This window comes from Urocitellus parryii, chromosome 12, assembly GCF_045843805.1.
Source record: "Urocitellus parryii isolate mUroPar1 chromosome 12, mUroPar1.hap1, whole genome shotgun sequence".
NCBI classification, from domain to species: domain Eukaryota; kingdom Metazoa; phylum Chordata; class Mammalia; order Rodentia; family Sciuridae; genus Urocitellus; species Urocitellus parryii.
In genome coordinates this window covers 57,066,579-57,084,227 of record NC_135542.1, presented here as the reverse complement: position 1 = coordinate 57,084,227, position 17,649 = coordinate 57,066,579, and the positions used below count along the sequence as shown (strand labels likewise).

Sequence of the window (17,649 nt, the reverse complement as noted above, 5' to 3'; positions counted from 1 at the left end):
TTAGAAGGAGAACCACACCAGCTTCTGTGGTAATCTTCGGGGATTTTACAAGTCTGCAGGTTTCCACAATTTTAGACCCTCGCCAGCCTGCATCTCACCACAATATCTCATTTCCAGTGGCTTCTTTTCAATATTTGCTTTTAACTTCAGGCCCAGGAAACAGAGCATATTTTTTTATTGAATTATCTTAGTAGTCGAGTATTAATCACACAAAAACTGAAGAGTATTCACAAAGCATTTAGGTCAAAAGATACCTCCTCACGACTAAATGCAATACAAAACCCTTATATCTATGTTGTCAAAAAATAAAAATGCAAAGAAAAACGTTTAAATCTCTCAGCAACTTGATAGTATATACATTTTTTGAGAGCAAAAGACAAAAAGCCACCATGAAAAAAGTCAATAACTAGGAAAAAATACTGAATTATCTAAAGCTGAATCTACATATGAAAAATTCAGAAATTCTCACAATCCAAAATGTGTTACCTTCCTGCATCTAAATCACTGTGTAAGAAGTCCAGGTTTTGTAAAATGTGTCGTCATTATGATGTTGTTTTCAAGTATTGTCTCTTTCAGGTATAGTTTCTCCAAATCTAAATTTACTTTTGGATAATGCAGTCTTTACTTCAATAATATCCTATCTATGAATACCAAACATTTTAATTTTTTTAATCTAGAAAATACCTTATGTCATTTAGATATATCTGAACCTCTGTATCTCTGTTATAATATAGTTCCTATCTGAATCATTCCAATAAGTGTTTTATCAAAGACTATATTCTTAGCAAGATGATTGTACAAATACTATCAGCAGTATCTCACTGTGATTGTGGACCCTAAAACACATCATGTTCTCGAAGAACTCAGGCTCTGATGTAACTGCGATTAAATATAAAAGCACCGTACCTGTTAAGACATTATAATCAGTGCTCTCAAAGGTCTTTTTCTTTTTTACATTTGTCTCCTTGTATGAGAAAGCCTATTTAATTACTTACAAATAATAAACCACATTCTTACTTTCTTCTTCAAATTGAAGAAGGTGCTAATAAATTCAAACTCCCCCAGCTTCCACAGATTATAGAATTGGACAGAAAATAGCCCATAGCCATTATTTTGTTGGTTTGCTTTAACAAAGTTTTAAAGTTTTTAATTAGTTGCCAAAATGTACGAATCCAGACTTTCACATTTAAAAAATCCAGTTGTCTAAATCCTTGTAGAGGGCTGGGGATGTGGCTCAAGCAGTAGCGCGCTCGCCTGGCATGCATGCGGCCCGGGGTTCGATCCTCAGCACCACATATAAAGATGTTGTGTCCGCCGAAAACTAACAATAAATAAATAAATATTAAAGATTTAAAATAAATAAATAAATAAATAAATCCTTGTAGAAAAATCTGATCTTTGAGTTTTAGCCGTTACCATTTATCATCTCATTATGTATATTTTCTCCATTACTAAGTTTAAGAGGAAAATGAATGATTACTTGTCCCAACAGAGACAGAATTTTTCTTATCTCCAATCCACTTTAGTCATTATGCCATTATGGTATCTTCTTGTCTTGTAGTCATTTGAGTTTCTAAGTCCCTACTACAGACTCACTGGGTGGCCCACTGACAACACAGGTGCAAAAGCTAAGAAGGATCCTTCAATGTGCAATCCTCAGAATGTTACTATTTGTACACTGGATAAAGGAGAATAAAAAGGAAGTCATTGTGCTTATTTAAGCCTTCTAGCATATCCTCATTCAAAAGTTAGGTTTAGCAGGGATGCAGTGGTGCATGCCTGTAATTCCAACAGCTTGGGAGGCTGAGGCAGGAGGATTGAGAGTTCAAAAGCCAGCCTCAGCAACTTAGTGAGGCCCTAAACAACTCAGTGAGACCCTTTCTCTAAATAAAATATAAAAAATGTTGGAGATATGGCTCAGTGGGTAAGCACCCCTGGGCTCAATCCTGGTACCAAAAAAGAAAAAGTTAGGTTCAAATGGCAAATTTCTAATTTTAATTATTTTTTATCTTCTGCTGCTTTTGGTGTTGATTTGTTCTTTTTCTAGGACTTTGAGATGTAATATTAAGTCATTTGTTTGTTGACTTTTTCTTCTTTTATGGAATGAACTCCATGCAATGAATTTTCCTCTTAGAACTGCTCTCATAGTGTTCCAGAGATTTCGATATGTTGTGTCTGTGTTCTCATTCACATCTAAAAATTTTTTAATTTTCTCCTTGATATCTTCTGCAACCCATTGTTCATTCAGTAGCATATTATTTAGTCTCCCGGTGAATTTTATTTTATTGGAGTGGTTTTTAATTTCTTATTTTATCATTGATTTCTAATTTCATTCCATTATGATCTGATAGAATGCAGGGTAGTATCTCTACTCTTTTTATATTTGCTAAGAGTTGCTTTGTGGCATAGTATATGGTTTATTTTAGAAAAGGATCCATTTGCCATGGCCCTCTTCTCCCTCCTGGGAGAAGTCTATGTTACCCCTTTTAAAATAAACCCTGCTTTATATGCTTGACTCGGCATGCTTCTCTAATGTTATACTTCAACATGTGAGGAAGCAGGACTCGTCACCAATAATCGGAGGTATCAGCACCATCTCATCTTTCATGCATGTGATATCATTCTAATTTTTTTCATGAGCATCAGATCATCCTATAATCTCCTCTGAATTCCACCAGAGAACTTCTTAATTGAGACAATAAAAATATCAGAATACAAAAAAAAAAAAAAGAAGAAGAAGCAAATTCATCTTTTGCCTGAATAAGGAGGTAAATTTGGGGATTTCTACAGCACTTCTCAAACTTGGTTGGACTAACAAATTGTTATTTTGCTCCATTTATAATATCCTTAAATGTCTAGATTTTGCAATTTCCTCAGATCTCTGTTTTTCTTGTATAGAAAGTTCTTGTCATCCACACAACAGGTGCTCTAATTAATGATTCCCAAAGAACCTGGGACTTGGTCCCAAAGCCCCCTCAACACTTTACTTTGTAGATTTGAAAGGTTAAGAGAAAATAAAATGTGCATGAGCTACTTAAAAAAAAATATGGACCTACTCATGCTTAGAGGCAAACATTTTCAGATTCTATACACTAGAGTATATAGTTTCACTCTCTCTCACTTCCTCCCCAAACTGCTCCGAATGTGTTGACTACAACAAGCACAGCGCTTACTTCTCCAAGTCAGACTCATGTAAATCACAGGTACTCATCCCTATGGACTTTTCAAGATAATTTCAAGATAAGCTGATAATTCCCAGCTTAGACAAAAGGAGTCACGTGCACAGTTGGTGGCTATGAACATTAGGCTGTATTACTCTTTTGTTGTTGTTTATTACTCTAAAAAGAGAAACCAGAAACCTCAGAAGGGTTATTTACTGGTCAGCACAGCTGCAGAACTGGTTTCATCCTCTTGCTCATTGAAGTCTTTTCATAGTGTTTTTGGTCTGCTCAGAAGAAACTCTCACACTACTAAAGAAAGAGATTGTGGTAGTTGGGAGATACAGAGAACATTTCCACTTTTCAAGGTGACTTTTGTTGTTGTTGTTGTTGTTGTTAACAGCTATTGCATTCTAAAAGGAGAGCCTCAAGGCCAAAATTATAACATGATTTTCCCAAGTTTAAACAGTGTGTTAGTGGATGAAAGAAAATGTTCTACTGCAGTGAGCTTCCATAGAATCCAGAGTCCTGTGGGGTCTCTGAGACATAAAAGGTACATGTGGTGGAAGACTGGTCTTCAGGTAAGGCACCTGCTTGAAAAAGTCAGCTTTCAGACCTGAAGCCATGCTTTTGCCATTTAGATAAGGAGGAATGACACAGCTATGTGCTATCAGAGCAGAGATTTCTGCTCCACGTCCGTCTGATTGCAAGGGAATTTAGCTTTTTGATTTTTATAAAGATTATTCCAACCTCATTTTCTTACATTGTCAAAATAACATTTTTCTATTAAGGGATCAAAAATAATAGTGGGGATTTTAGAAGAATGCTACACTCTCTGCTAGATGCATGCTGGGCACCTGAAGCAATTCTGGGTGTTTGTGAAATGAGTGGAGGTGAGCTGATGGAAGTGTTTCAGAAGGCTTCAGGACTCTGCCCCTTCTGTACCAGTATTTGGATTGGCTAGTCTAAGGTGTAAGACAGAGAATGGTAAAACTGAGCATTTTAGCTGATAGTTCAGGAAACACCTCTTGGAACAGGTGATACCGAAGCCAGGAGCTGAAATGTGGAGACTGATTCAGTTTAGGATGTAAGGGAACAAAAAGCTTGAAAACCCAGCTGGACCATGATTCCATTTACTGAGAATTGGAGACAGCTGTAGGATGGAGGGGACTGTGGGAAGAAATCTAAGTTGTGTTAAAACTGATGTGCCTGTTAAACTTCCGTGGGTGGGTCTCAGTGGCCATTATTTACACAAATGTAAAGCCTCAAGGAAAGATCTTGGATAGAACTTAAAAATTGGGAGCAATCCCCAAATGAACAACATTTGAAGTTATAGGCACTGTTATGATTTGTATTTAGAATATCCCACAAACTCTTGCGTTAAAAGCTTGTCACACAGTATAGCCATGTTCATAGGGATTTAGGGAAGTGATTGGATCATGAGGGCTCAGGCCCCCTCGGTGATTTCTCCCAGTGATGGGCTCATCGCTGATGGCATTATGGGGAGGTCGTGAACTAGTTGGAGCCAGTAAGCCATCAGAGGCATGCCCTCAGAGAACAGATCTTATCTCAGCCCTTTTCTTACTCTCTTATGTCTTTGCTTCCCAGCTACCATAAGATAAGCATCTCTGCCCTACCACCGACTCCCCCACCATGATGTTCTGCCTCACTATGGTCCTTTAGCAAAAGGGGAAAAGCAACCGTGAACTGAAAACTCTGAAATTGTGAGCCAATAAATCTTTCCTCCTCTAAGTTGACTTTCTCAAGTATTTTGTCACAGTGACAGAAAGCTGAGTAACACAGGCATGGTTCTGATCACTCAGAAAGAAAAGTATAAAGAGAGGACAAGAAGTCCCACCTATAAGGCTTGGGCTTTCTAACACATAGAGGTCAGAGAAAGGGGGAGAAGCAGCAAATTATCCTGAGAAGTTGCTGTCAGAGAGAGAGAGAGAGACAGAGAAAGGGGAAACTTAAAAATATGCCTCAAATAAAAAAAATGTGGCATTTATATACTATGGAGTATTATTCTGCATTAAAAAATGACAAAATCATAGAATTTGGAGGGAAATGGATGGCATTAGAGCAGATTATGCTAAGTGAAGCTAGTCAATCTTTAAAAAACAAATACCAAATGACTCCTTTGATATAAGGGGAGTAAACAAGGACAGGGTAGGGACGAAGAGCTTGAGAAGAAGATTTACATTAAACAGGGATGAGAGGTGGGAGGGAAAGGGAGTGAGAAGGGAAATCGCATGGTAATGGAAGGCGATCCTCAGGGTTATACAAAAATGACATATAAGAGGAAAGGAGGGGTAAGACAAGATAATACAAATGGAAGAAATGATTTACAGTAGAAGGGGTAGAGAGAGAAAAGGGGAAGGGAGGGGAGGGGAGGGGAGGGGAGGGGAGGGGGGATAGTAGAGAATAGGACAGACAGCAGAATACATCAGACAAGAGAAAGGCAATATGTCAATCAATGGAAGGGTAACTGATGTGATACAGCAATCTGTATACGGGGTAAAATTGGGAGTTCATAACCCACTTGAATCAAACTGTGAAATATGATGTATTAAGAACTATGTAATGTTTTGAATGACCAACAATAAAAAAAAAAATATGCCTCAATGCCACAGAGAAATGTGCTCATAGAAGTTGAAACAATCAACTGTGTTGAATGCTATTGAGAAGTCAAATAAGAAAAAATGGGAAACTATCCATTTTTCAAAAAGTTGCTACCAAAAGGTCACTGATGATATTCACAGGAGGACTTTTATTGGCGTTTTGGGCAGAAGCAAGGTTGATAGTATTTGAAGAATAAATGAGAGACAAAGAAATAAAGACAGTGTGCATCAAGCCTAACAGGTTGCTCTAGGATTGGAGTGAAGAGAAATTGGCAGAGGATAGGGGAGCAAAAGATGTTATTATATAAGATGAGACTTAATGAAGCACCCCTCTGCACTGATGGGGATGCTCTAACAGAGAGGAAAAAGCTGAAACTCAGAAAGAAGAGGTGATAAAGGTAAGGGGACAGGTAAAGTTATGATATGAATGAAGGAGAGCAAGGTTACAAACACAGTAATAGTGTCTGTTTGGGGCTCAATATCCAAATAGTCCTATTTGGATATTGTGAATTATATATATATATAATTTGCAATAAGAATTTGAGAATATCATAAACCAGAGATATATAGTCATCAGTGTGGCAGCAAGAGTGTATGACATTGGCTTCCATCTGACACCACCTTTCTTCTTCCTGAGTTTTTGAAGAAGAGGAAAGAGACAAGCAGAAAAAGGAGCTTCCCAGGTCCCCGAGTTAACTGTTCTATGACTTGGGACCTAATGATCCTTTACTCTGATCAATAGTATGGCCCTTATTGCTTTGAACATTTTTCTGCCAACTAAGGATCAGTATCTCTTGCCTGCCAACATTGGATCTTTGGGGCACCAAGGAGTCCTGGCAACTTGTCAGCTCAACTCAGCCTTTCACGGACCTTATTCCAATGAACTGGTCATCTTACATCTCATCTTCTTGCAGTGCGGATACAGCAGTGATTCATTAAGTGGGACAGGTCGTTTCCACTGACTGTGGTTTCAAGATAAAATGCTGGATGTCACCCCTCTGAAGTGTTTGGAGGCGTATTACAGTGAGATTTTTAATTGACTAGTATAGACTAGGGTTTCTCAACCTAGTACCATCTACATTCGGGGCTGGATAATTTTTTGTTGTAGAAGCAAACCTGTGTCTTGTGAGATATGGAGCCGCCCCTTCGCCTCTACCCACCAGATGACAATAGAACTGCACACCACTCCTAGTCGGGACCACCAAAAATGACTAACTCTCCCTTACAGGGCAGAATCACTACCACTCGAGGACCACTAATACAGACTGACATCATGACATCAAAAGGAACCGAAAACTCCACAAAACACTTAAAATATTTTCTAGTATCAGAATGTCTGCTTTTTGTATAGACAAATACCTGGCTATTTGACTGAGTTTTTCAGTTTTCAAATGAATACTAGATGTCTTCATCAACAACAAACATTGGATGAACACATCTTTTGAAGACCCTCTCAGCCTGATATTGTGTGTGTGTGTGTGTGTGTGTGTGTGCGCGCGCACGCACGCGCATGCACAGAAAGTGAATTTGGGGCTCTGTGCATACTAAGCATATACTCTACCTCTGAGCTACACCACACGTCTAGACCCCTAGTCTGATTTTTTAACTCTTGAACCAATCAGCAGGATTTAACGTGTCAAAATTTGAAATAGTTGAGAACATTTAAAAAGCTTTCCAATTCCAGACCTGTTCTCCACTCTACTAACTGGCATAGTTTGGCGCTTGTTTTATTCTTATTTTTAATTTTATTTTATCTAATTTTTGTTGTTTATCACATGCTGTTTTAATCCATTTTGAAGGAAGTCAGAGGATAAATATGAGCAGAGTCATTTTTTTTCTATATGTGAATAATGAGTTCTTTTTTCTGAGAACACTTTATCTCCTCTCCCTGTTGCTCAACCACTCCCATTGAGCAATCTCCTGATGACTTTGTATGGAGTGGGATCATGGCCTATTTATTTATTTATTTATTTATTTATTTATTTATTGGTGCTGGGGATCAAACCCAGGGCTTTGAGCATGCAAGACAAGCACTCTACCAAATGAGCTATATCCCCATTCCTTGGCCTGTTTATTATAAACCATCTACTATGCTAAATTATTACTCTGCAGAGCAGTCAGAGCAGCAGGGAAGGATGCTCAATGGGAAACTCTAATAGTTTCTAGTACCCATCTGTCAGACAAAACGTTTGCATTTCTGAGTATCTGTTTCTTCAAATTCAAATTCAATTAATATCGATTGTGATGAATATGGCTTTGCCAAGCCAAAACTTGACAGTGCCTCAAAGGCTATTTTGTAGTAGAGTGTGGCTCCTCTGTGTGGCAGTTTTTAAAGATCAAGAGGTTCTTGGTTTCTTGTTTTCATAATAACCTGGTAGGAAGCAGCCATAAATTGTGTTCATTCTTCCTTTTGACAAAATAGATGTAGTAAAAGTTTAATCTTTCTTGTGTAAAATAAAAATTCTTCATAAACAAAAATCAAACTCTTGTTAGCAATATGCACATTGGGTTGTTTAGGAGTATGGTGTATTGCTGTCCGCAATTTATTTTGAAAAGAAAAGACCAATGGTCTCACTGAAGAATGGATAAATGGATAGATGCGTTAAAAAGAAAAATAAGGTAAATTGTTAATTGTAGAATTGAATTGGCAGTGTGTGGGTATTCACCATCCAGTTCTTTCAACTTTTTCTTTGTTTGAACATATTCACCATAAATTGGGAGGGGAAATTCCTTTGGTTATTTTAAATTCACCTCTTTCAAGTCTCTGGTGGTTTGGGGTTTGGTGAAAAGTCACGTTCGTTAGCCTTTATGACTTTTATGACTATTAATCATATGTAAACTGAGATCTCAGTTTTCAGTCTGTCCAAGAGTTTCCTCTATTCCCTTGAGCCCTTTAGATGCTATTCTCTGCATGTTTTCCAAATTTTGTTAATGTCTTTCTTAAGGTAGAGCCATCAAAATTACTCCAAATGCTCTCTCAAAGTTTTGTTTGAGGGTAAGTAGGAAGTTATTTTTGGATTTGTTTCTAATAGTCTCTGTAGAGAGACAAATTGCTTTTCCAAGAATTTCCACACTATTGCAGCTAATGGTGTATTCACAGGCTGATTACCCAAATTAGAACCTCCAAATCTTCCTCAATTCCCTCCTCTCTCACACACCCCCCATACTCTCATTTTTACTTTTCAAATATTCTGAAATTTCTTCCATCTTCTTGAATATCACTGCCTTCGTCCAGACCTCTCTCTGAGTCTTCTTTTGGTCTGTGGTATTTTTTTTTCTCTCTCTAACCTCTCTTCCTTATTGTCTCCAGAGTTTTCTTTTCAGAATGTAAATATGTTCTTATCATTCCTCTACTTGACAAACTATAGTAATAAATTAGAAATAATTAGCAATGATTTTAGATATATTGATGACAATGTGGACTTTTTAAGAGAACTTGCCTTCTAGAAATTCATACTAAAATATTTACAGATGGAATAAGGAAATACCTGAGATTTGCTTCAGAACTAATATCTGAAGGAAAGAACATTGGTAGAGATATAAATGAACCAAGATCAACCATGAATTGAAAAATTGTCAAAGTTGAGTAACGAATACATGGGGATTTTCTCTATTTTGCATATATTTGAAATTTTCCATGATAAAAAAGTTTTTTTTGTTGTTGTTGTTGTTGTTTTATCTTGTTTTTTTTTTTCTTTTTTTTTTTTTTTTGGTTCTGGATATTGAACCCAGGGGCCTTAATCACTAAGAGACATCTCAACCCTTTTTATATTTTTTATTCTAACAAAGGGTCTTGCTAAATTGCTTAAGACCTCACTAAGTTTTACTCACTATCATTTTTACTTCTTAAATATTCTGGCCTTGAACTTGCAACCCTCCTGGCTAAGCCTCCTAAATAACTGGGATCATAAGCAGGTACCACCATGCCCAGCCAGTAGAGCTACCTTGTCTTTGAGCCCTTTCTGCACTCCTTCTAATGTGTATCCTATGATTCTAATATGTACCCTATGATGTAGCACCTTACATGTTATTTCTAGGATGGACTATTTTGAAAAATCAATTTTTTTCTTTCTTGAACAATGATGCTTATCATTTTGTGTCCAACTCAAAAGACTCAGGAATTTTCCCTGACTCATCCTGATATAGCTATCTCCTTTCCCAGGATTACCATAGTTTTTTTTTTTTTTTTTTTGATGGTGCTGGGGATTGACCCCAGGGCCTTGTACATGTGAGGCAAGCACTCTACCAAGTGAGTTATATCCCCAGCACCATAGATTTTTATAGAACATTTATTTGCATATTGTAAGATGATTGTTATAATATTCTCAAAAATATAAATCTGCTTAATCAGGTGGTAATATAGGGTAAAGCCTCATTTTTTATGTTTGTGCAATATACAGTGCAAAAACCGTGTTTAAAAATCCTAAATGAACCATCTTGTATGAAAACATATTTTAGATTTTTAAATATTACTTTTGTTACCTAAATGTAAATCCTGGCTTCTGCAGAAGGGGCCCATGAACCAGACTATACTTATTGAGGATTTAAATGTTTTTCGTTCAGTAAGATTTCCAAATCTCGGAATTAAGACAATTTTCTAAACATGTTAGTTCTTATTCCACAGTTTAATGTGCAATCATATTCCAGATAAGTTGCAGAATTTTATGCATGACATATCTGTAATCCTTATAGCTGAACAAGATAATTTCTCAATTCTTACATCTTAATACCACAGCACTAGCCTAGGTCAAAGTATTTGCAATTTCCAAAGAAAGGCTGAAAACAGTAATTCTTCTAAAACATAAAAAAAAATCAAGATAGCATAAGATATATACTGTTCCTGCTTTAAGCTGTTCTTGGCCCTTCTAGCTATCAGTAATGATGGCCCCCAAAACCATTTATGAGAGTGTGTATGATTGCCCCTCTTGATGCCAATATTATATCACTTCTTGTAAAAACCAAATTTAATTTAAAACAAACTGTCATTGCTGGTTAATCAGCTAGCTGGGAAGTCATGATCCTTTTTATACCTGTCATCATCTGCAATAGTATAATGATTTTTGAGTGTTGCCAGAGGCTCAGCTTTGCAGGACCACAAGGTGCAAAGCACCACAGTCAAGAGAACACTTGAATAATAAGAACAGAATGAGTGTGTTCTGGGTAGGAGCTAAAAAGAGACTCCAGAGTACATACAGTCCACAGTCTCAGGAATTTTCTTTGTCTTACAGCCTCCTACTAATGGAAAGAGGCATGTACTGGGAATGACACAATGTCAGTTACATGACAATCCCAGCCTATTCCCGACTCCACAGAATGGCTGTACTTTTCATAGAAAGCATTAGTTTTTAACATAGAGATAGTGAAAGACAGCATGGTTAAATAGAAAATGCATGTTCTTTGTTTCCAGGAAGACCAGGACTAGAATCCCATTCTTTGGCTTATGACCTTTCATGGTGCAATGTACTTGACCTCTTTGAAATTTTTCTCTCCCATAAGAGCTCCCGCAATAATGTCAACTGTGGGAAGTCAAAATAAATGTTATTTCATTCCCTCCCCCAATAGCCCAACAGTTTAAATGCCTACTACAGAATGAAAACAGAAAGAGGCAGATTACTCTCAGAATCAAGAGTGACAGGGCCAGAAAGAGGCTGCAGAGAAATCTCTAGCATCACCCTTCTGATTCGGCTCTGTCCTTGCCATGAAAAAGTAATGATCTCTGAAACATCCTGTCAACTCACATGATTTTGAACAGCAGGCATTCCAAGCATAAATGAAATACTTTCTATTTTGAAAAAAAACAGAACTGAAAGTGGAACAGATTCCAATATTCAGTCAAACTGAACTCATAGTATGGGTTTTCCAGAACCAAATATGGAGATGACACTCAGTTCTTCAATTTAAAGCTGTTCAAAATTCTCAAGTAATTTATGAACTTCAGAAATCTATATTAACTTGAGACTTAAGAAGATTCAACTGAGAGTCATAGGACAAGTTGTCACAGTAAGGGAAAACCTTTGCCTCAGAGAACTTCAATCAATGATAGGACCAGAAAAGGACTTTGTTCTTCCTAACTCCTTGATGCCAAGTGTAAAGTGTTCTGTAAAACTGACCTGCATGTGGAAATTCCTAGGAAGGACTCCCTCATGGTGTCTGCCCAAAGTTAATGTATGTAGAAGACTCTGAGAAAAATTGATTTGGCTCATTTTAAATTGTTGGGGTTTTGATTGTTTGGCTTCCCAAAACAAAACAAAGGACCGAAAAGCCACTTTTAAAAAACCTAGAGTCTGATTCTATCATAGATTTGTGACCTCTGCCTGAGCTCTACTCTAGACCATCTCAGCACCACAGACAGAAAAAGGAGAAGCCCTTCAAAGCACTTACATACTCAAATGCACTTACTCTTCTGTGACTTTTGAAGCAATTAAGCAACAGAAAAGCAATAACCAAAATGAATTTCAGAGATTTGATATGGATTTAATTTTCTCACACGTTACTTTCACCCTATTACTAGTACTCTGTCAAATATTGTTCCAGGTACATGTCCAAAGTTTAAACTCTGAATACATTCATAATACTAAACAAACCAATGGCATAATGATCTATGCAAGAGTCTTAAAACATCTTGTAGGTAGGGACAGGTCCACTTAAACCAACACTAAATTAAGTGAAAAGATAGGATAGGATCTGACAAATATAGAAGGCTTCAAATAATAAAATTACCCATCTGATCAAATAGAAGCTTAAAAGATGTTGGAAAATCTGCAGCTACATAAATCATGTATATAGTGAGTGGAATTCCCCACTTATAATAAGGTACCAAGATTTACATTACTTCACATTCTACACACCATACCTTTTTTGTTTTTGCTTTTGATTGTTGGTACTAGGGATTGAACCCAGAGGCACTTTACCACTAAGCTACATCCCCAGCCTACTTTATTATTATTATTATTATTATTATTATTATTATTATTGAGACAGGGCCTTGGTAAGTTGCTGAGGTTAGCCTCAAACTTGAGATCCTTCTGACTCATCCTCCTGAGTCAATGGGATTACAGGTATGCACTACCACACATTATACCTTTCGCCCATTCAGGAGGTGATAAGCCAAGCGACAACACTTTTCTTCACAAAGGACAATCCCACAGCTTACATGTAAATGCATGGTCTTGAAAGAGTTGAGATGGGTCTTTCTTTGATGACAGGATATGTGAAGAGAAGTTGGGAATCTGGAGTCAGTATACTGCAGACTAAGCTCTATCAGTTACTTGTTCCCTGATCAAGGACAAGTCACCACTGGCTCTCCTTCTGTTTCCTCTCTGAAAACAATAGTAATGATGGCCTCCCTCTTTCATGGGATTGTGGCAAAGTTCAAGAAAGTGCCTTCTGCTGGCAAATTCCCATATAAACACCGGAGTTTATCTTCTCGCTACTAGAGAGGGGATCAAAAACCAAAGCATAGAGACTCTACCCATCATGGACTCTGGAAGTATATAATGACCTATTGAAACAGTAAAAAGCCCCCCAAGACTCCAAATCCCTGAAAGCAATAAGAACATGACTCCAACAGTGAACTCCAAGGACTGTAAATGAGGGATCGGTACAAAGAGAAAGGGGGCTCCGAGGGAGTTAACTCTTTGGGAATGAGTGGCTTTGAAACACGCCATCTGGCAAAAACAAACAAAAACAAGTTCTGCAGCCCAGAATTTTCTTGTTGTAAGAGGTCCCAAGAAAATAATCAAACATTTTATTTTGCTTCAAAGCAGCTCTGGAGTACAATTTGTGGACTCTGTGGAAATCGAGTCCACTGCACACATCTCCCTGTAACACCCACTGGGTTATGCCTTAGAAATAAGCCATTCCCAGCAACGATGGGAGGTATCAATGGGCCCTTCTGATCCTTGGGTTCCACATCTGTGGATTCAACCAACTAGGAATCAAAAACATTTTTTAGAACCATGCATCTGCACTGAACATTCACAGACCTTTTTCTTTATTGTTATTCTTAAATAACATAGTATAGCAGTTAGTTACATAGTACTCATTTGGCACAAGTTGTTGTAAGTAATCTATAGATGATGTAAAGTAGGTGGGAGGGTTTCATAGGTTATGTGCAAAACTTACACCACTTTATGGAAAGGACTTGAGATTGTGGTATTTGTGGGGTCCTGGAACTGACCTCCCAAGGATACTGAGGGACAACTATAATTCCTATTGGAGTAATTCCTAGCGGCTCTGGTTTAATAGACTCCACTGATGGCCATCATTGTTGGGCTTAATTTTAAAGGCATTAGATGGATGAAATTAGGATTAAAAATTTCCTTTTCTTATAAATAACTTGATCTCCAAAACGTGTAATCTTATCACAATGACCTTAAAAAACCTTGACAATTTTCTCCTAGACATCCATGTACGGCCTACTGGCTTCATTTCCACCCAGCTTCAGCCAAGGACTCCCTCAGCCCTACTGCGGCTCTTGTGCTCTTTAGAATTTTGACATTTAACCGAGTGGAAGAATGTGGAGAAACAAATGGAAATTTTAAAAAGGTTTAAGAAGAAGGTTTCCATAATGGTTCTGTTTAATCTGGTGACCCAGAGAAGCCACAGGTTCATGGGCAGCATTGGGATATGGAACAGGCGAGGGGAGAATTGTGACTTAGGGCACACTTCTCAGGTAGGGGCAGGCAGCTGAGAAAAGCCTATGTCTCCTCCCTCCCCAGTCGCAGCCAGTCCCAGCCAGCAGGCTCTGGAACCCCAGGCCCAGGACACACACACACACACACACACACAACTGGGAGCAGAGGACTGAGTTGTTTCTATTCAGAAATAACTTACTTGGACACCCCATCTTCCAGGCTGAGCACAATGAACAGATCTGATCACACATAGTTTCATCAACACTAAGCCAGCTATTTGGGGTGGGGCTTGGGTGGAGTGTCTGTCCTCCAAAGGAAAAGGAAAAACTGACAGGAAAAATGGAGGGACAGGCCAGAAGGGGCAGAGACAGCAGTAGGTTCCAGGTTAATAACAAAGTTCTCCATTGCTGGCCTCACCGATGCAAGGGCCATCACTGCCAACTGTTTTCAAAGATAAAAGCACACTGCCTGTCAGTGCTGTGTAGCCCGGGCTTAGACGGGCTCAGGGGAAACCTAGCCCTTCCTGCCATGAAGTTTGGAAGGGCCATAAAACACACTGTGTATCTAATTTTATTGTGCTGGAAGTACTCTTGTTTGCATTTTCATGGGGTTTTACGTTCAAATGTGTGGGATCCCCACGTGCATTCCACTGGGATTTTTTTTTTTTTAAATGTGTACAGATTCTGAAATCAGACCTAAGTGTCACTCTTTCGTGCACCCTAGGGGTCTCTGGGCCTTCATTTCCCCATATAATAAAACTGGAATAATAAAATATAAATGGTCCTTAACTAAAAATGGGGCAATAGCCTAATAAACCCACCAAAGTTTGAAAATATCATGATGTGAGAGCACATTCGATATTCTTAACCTTCTGAACATCACAGCTTAGCAGCACGGTATGCTGCAGGGTATTGGCTGTTTTGCGCAGTGGTACTGTGGTTGACCTCTAGCTGGGGTTCACTGCTGCTGTCAGGCATCTCAGAAGAACATACAACGTACTGCTAACTCAGGAAGAGATCCAAATTCGAAGTTAAAAATGCGGTTTCCACCGAATGCCTATCACTTTCACACCATTGTGAAGCTGAAAAATCATTAAGTTAAACCACCAAAAGTCAGGGACCATCTACGCAGATGGTTATAGAGGAGTTATTGTGAGAACTCTATGAAAATAGATACACTTGTGAACATCAGCTGGCACAGCAAGTTGCCTGATAAATGTTTTTTAATTATCAGCATTGATATTATCCTACAGCTGTAGCAGAACAGTGTACCTCTCGTTTCTCACTTAGCACTGTGACCCAGACACATTAACTACAATGGCCTCATCTTCAAAACAGAGGTGTTCAACAAAAACATCTTATAATTGCTATCCAAATCCACAATTCTTTGGCAGTTTGGATGTGCTAGGTCACGTAAACTAGCTATTTTTATTATTTTTGAATAATATTGGTGTTTGTTTGGAAAAGTCAAAGTACCATTGGACTTCTCAAATCTGTGAGTTTTCAAAAATTTAGCAGTTGGATGATTCAAAGGAGGCTCTGATCCACACTGAGATGTTCCACTTCATAGGACTTTTGTTGTTGCTTCTTTGTTTGTTTTTGTGCTAGGGATCAAACCCAGGGCCTCAAGTACACCAGACAAGTGTTCTACCACTGAGCTATACCCTCAGTCCTATGAGTTGTTATAAGTTCTTTAGGATAAGTAGGGAGTTCAGACCTCAGTGGATATTGCATTCTATTGTGGGAGGCTCTATTCTAAAGAAATGATTTCACTGGAGAATTCTTTTCCACTGTGAAATCACGCCAGAAACAAAACTCCCTAAAGAATGGCCCAGCAGGGGGGCTGGGGTTATGGTTCAGCAGTAGAAAATATATATATATATATGAAAGAAAGAATATCCCAGGAGGGCAGAGGGCCCCTGCAGTTAGGGAAGTCACAGGTCTCCTGCAGCCAGAAAGGGAAGTCACAGGCCACGTGGACACCGACCCAAGGACCTCACACAAATGACATAAAGAGGAACAGAGGGGTTAGAATAACTTTTTTTTTTTTTTAAATCATTGGTGATTCTAGAGTTTATGGATTCTTCTGAATTTTAGGGAATAGAAGGGGAAGAACTTCTAAATGCAAGCCAGACATTTTTCCCCCCTACAGCAGGGTATCAGAAGCTGCCGACGTCAAAGATAAAGCACTTGAGACAAACTGTGTGGAGGAACCTCTGCAGCAGAAATGATTTCCAGTCCAATGTCCACATGCAACAAGGAGTGGTCAGGATGAAAAAAAGGGAGTGTGCCCTAGAAGCCAGGCAGAGCTGCAAGCACACTGCCAACTTGAGCCCATACGACAATGCTCTAGTTAATCTGCACACACTCGGTGTCCTAGGCTCATCCAGGCAAAACGCTGTCTAGCAAGACTTCAAATGAAAACAACCATTCTCTGCTCCCCCTCAATATTATCCAGGCAATCCAAAGAGAGGAACCAGCTTGGTTATCTCCTTGCAGCCTCTGATTCAGAGGCCTGCCATTTCCAGAAGTTACATCATCTCTCTGTTCAGGGTTTTGCCCTTTCTCTTTTCCTCTTTTTCCTTTTCTCTTAAGCCTTCTGTCTGGTGATCAGCAGAGGACAAACATCCAAACAGCAGCTCTGTTCCAGGATGGTGCCACTTTCCACTTCTCTCAAAAGCAAGCTCCACTACTACTGAATTAACCTGGGAAAAAAGGTCCTCGCAGGGCTTTGCATGCCAGGCCCCTCCTCTCCTGTGGTGATAATTAATTCAGGCAGCACTTCTACAATCCATGTTTAAAAAAAAAAAAAAACAAGAAAGAGCCTAAGTATCATAAAAATATCAAAACACTAAAGTAAGGAAGGCCAGGGCAACTGAAAACTTCAACTTTAAAGCAATGGAGGTGGATTAGCTTATTGGAGAAAAGAGCTATAAAATATAGCTTTAGTGAGTTGGAAAGCATGCATGAAATCTGAATACGATTTCTAATCTAACTGTCATTTTGTCACTTCTCTATACTCAGGCTCTTAAATAAATATTCTTCAATATTGACTAGAAATGTCAAGCTAATCATCTAATAAATTCAAAAGTTATTTTATCTATTTACTTTTTAATTTTTTAAATAGGGTCTCACTATGTTGCCCAAGCTAGTCTCAAGTCCTGAACTCAAGGGACTCTCCTGCCTCAGCCTCCCAGGTAGTAGGACCATGGGCACACACCACTACACCTGGCTC

At 38.5% G+C, this 17,649-nt stretch overlaps 1 protein-coding gene across 6 annotated transcripts in view; it reads right to left on the bottom strand.

Moving 5' to 3' along the window:
* Positions 1-17,649, bottom strand: part of Rasgrp3 (RAS guanyl releasing protein 3) — a 100,501-nt gene that overhangs the window by 53,494 nt on the left and 29,358 nt on the right. The gene's annotated exons all lie outside the window — the stretch shown is intronic.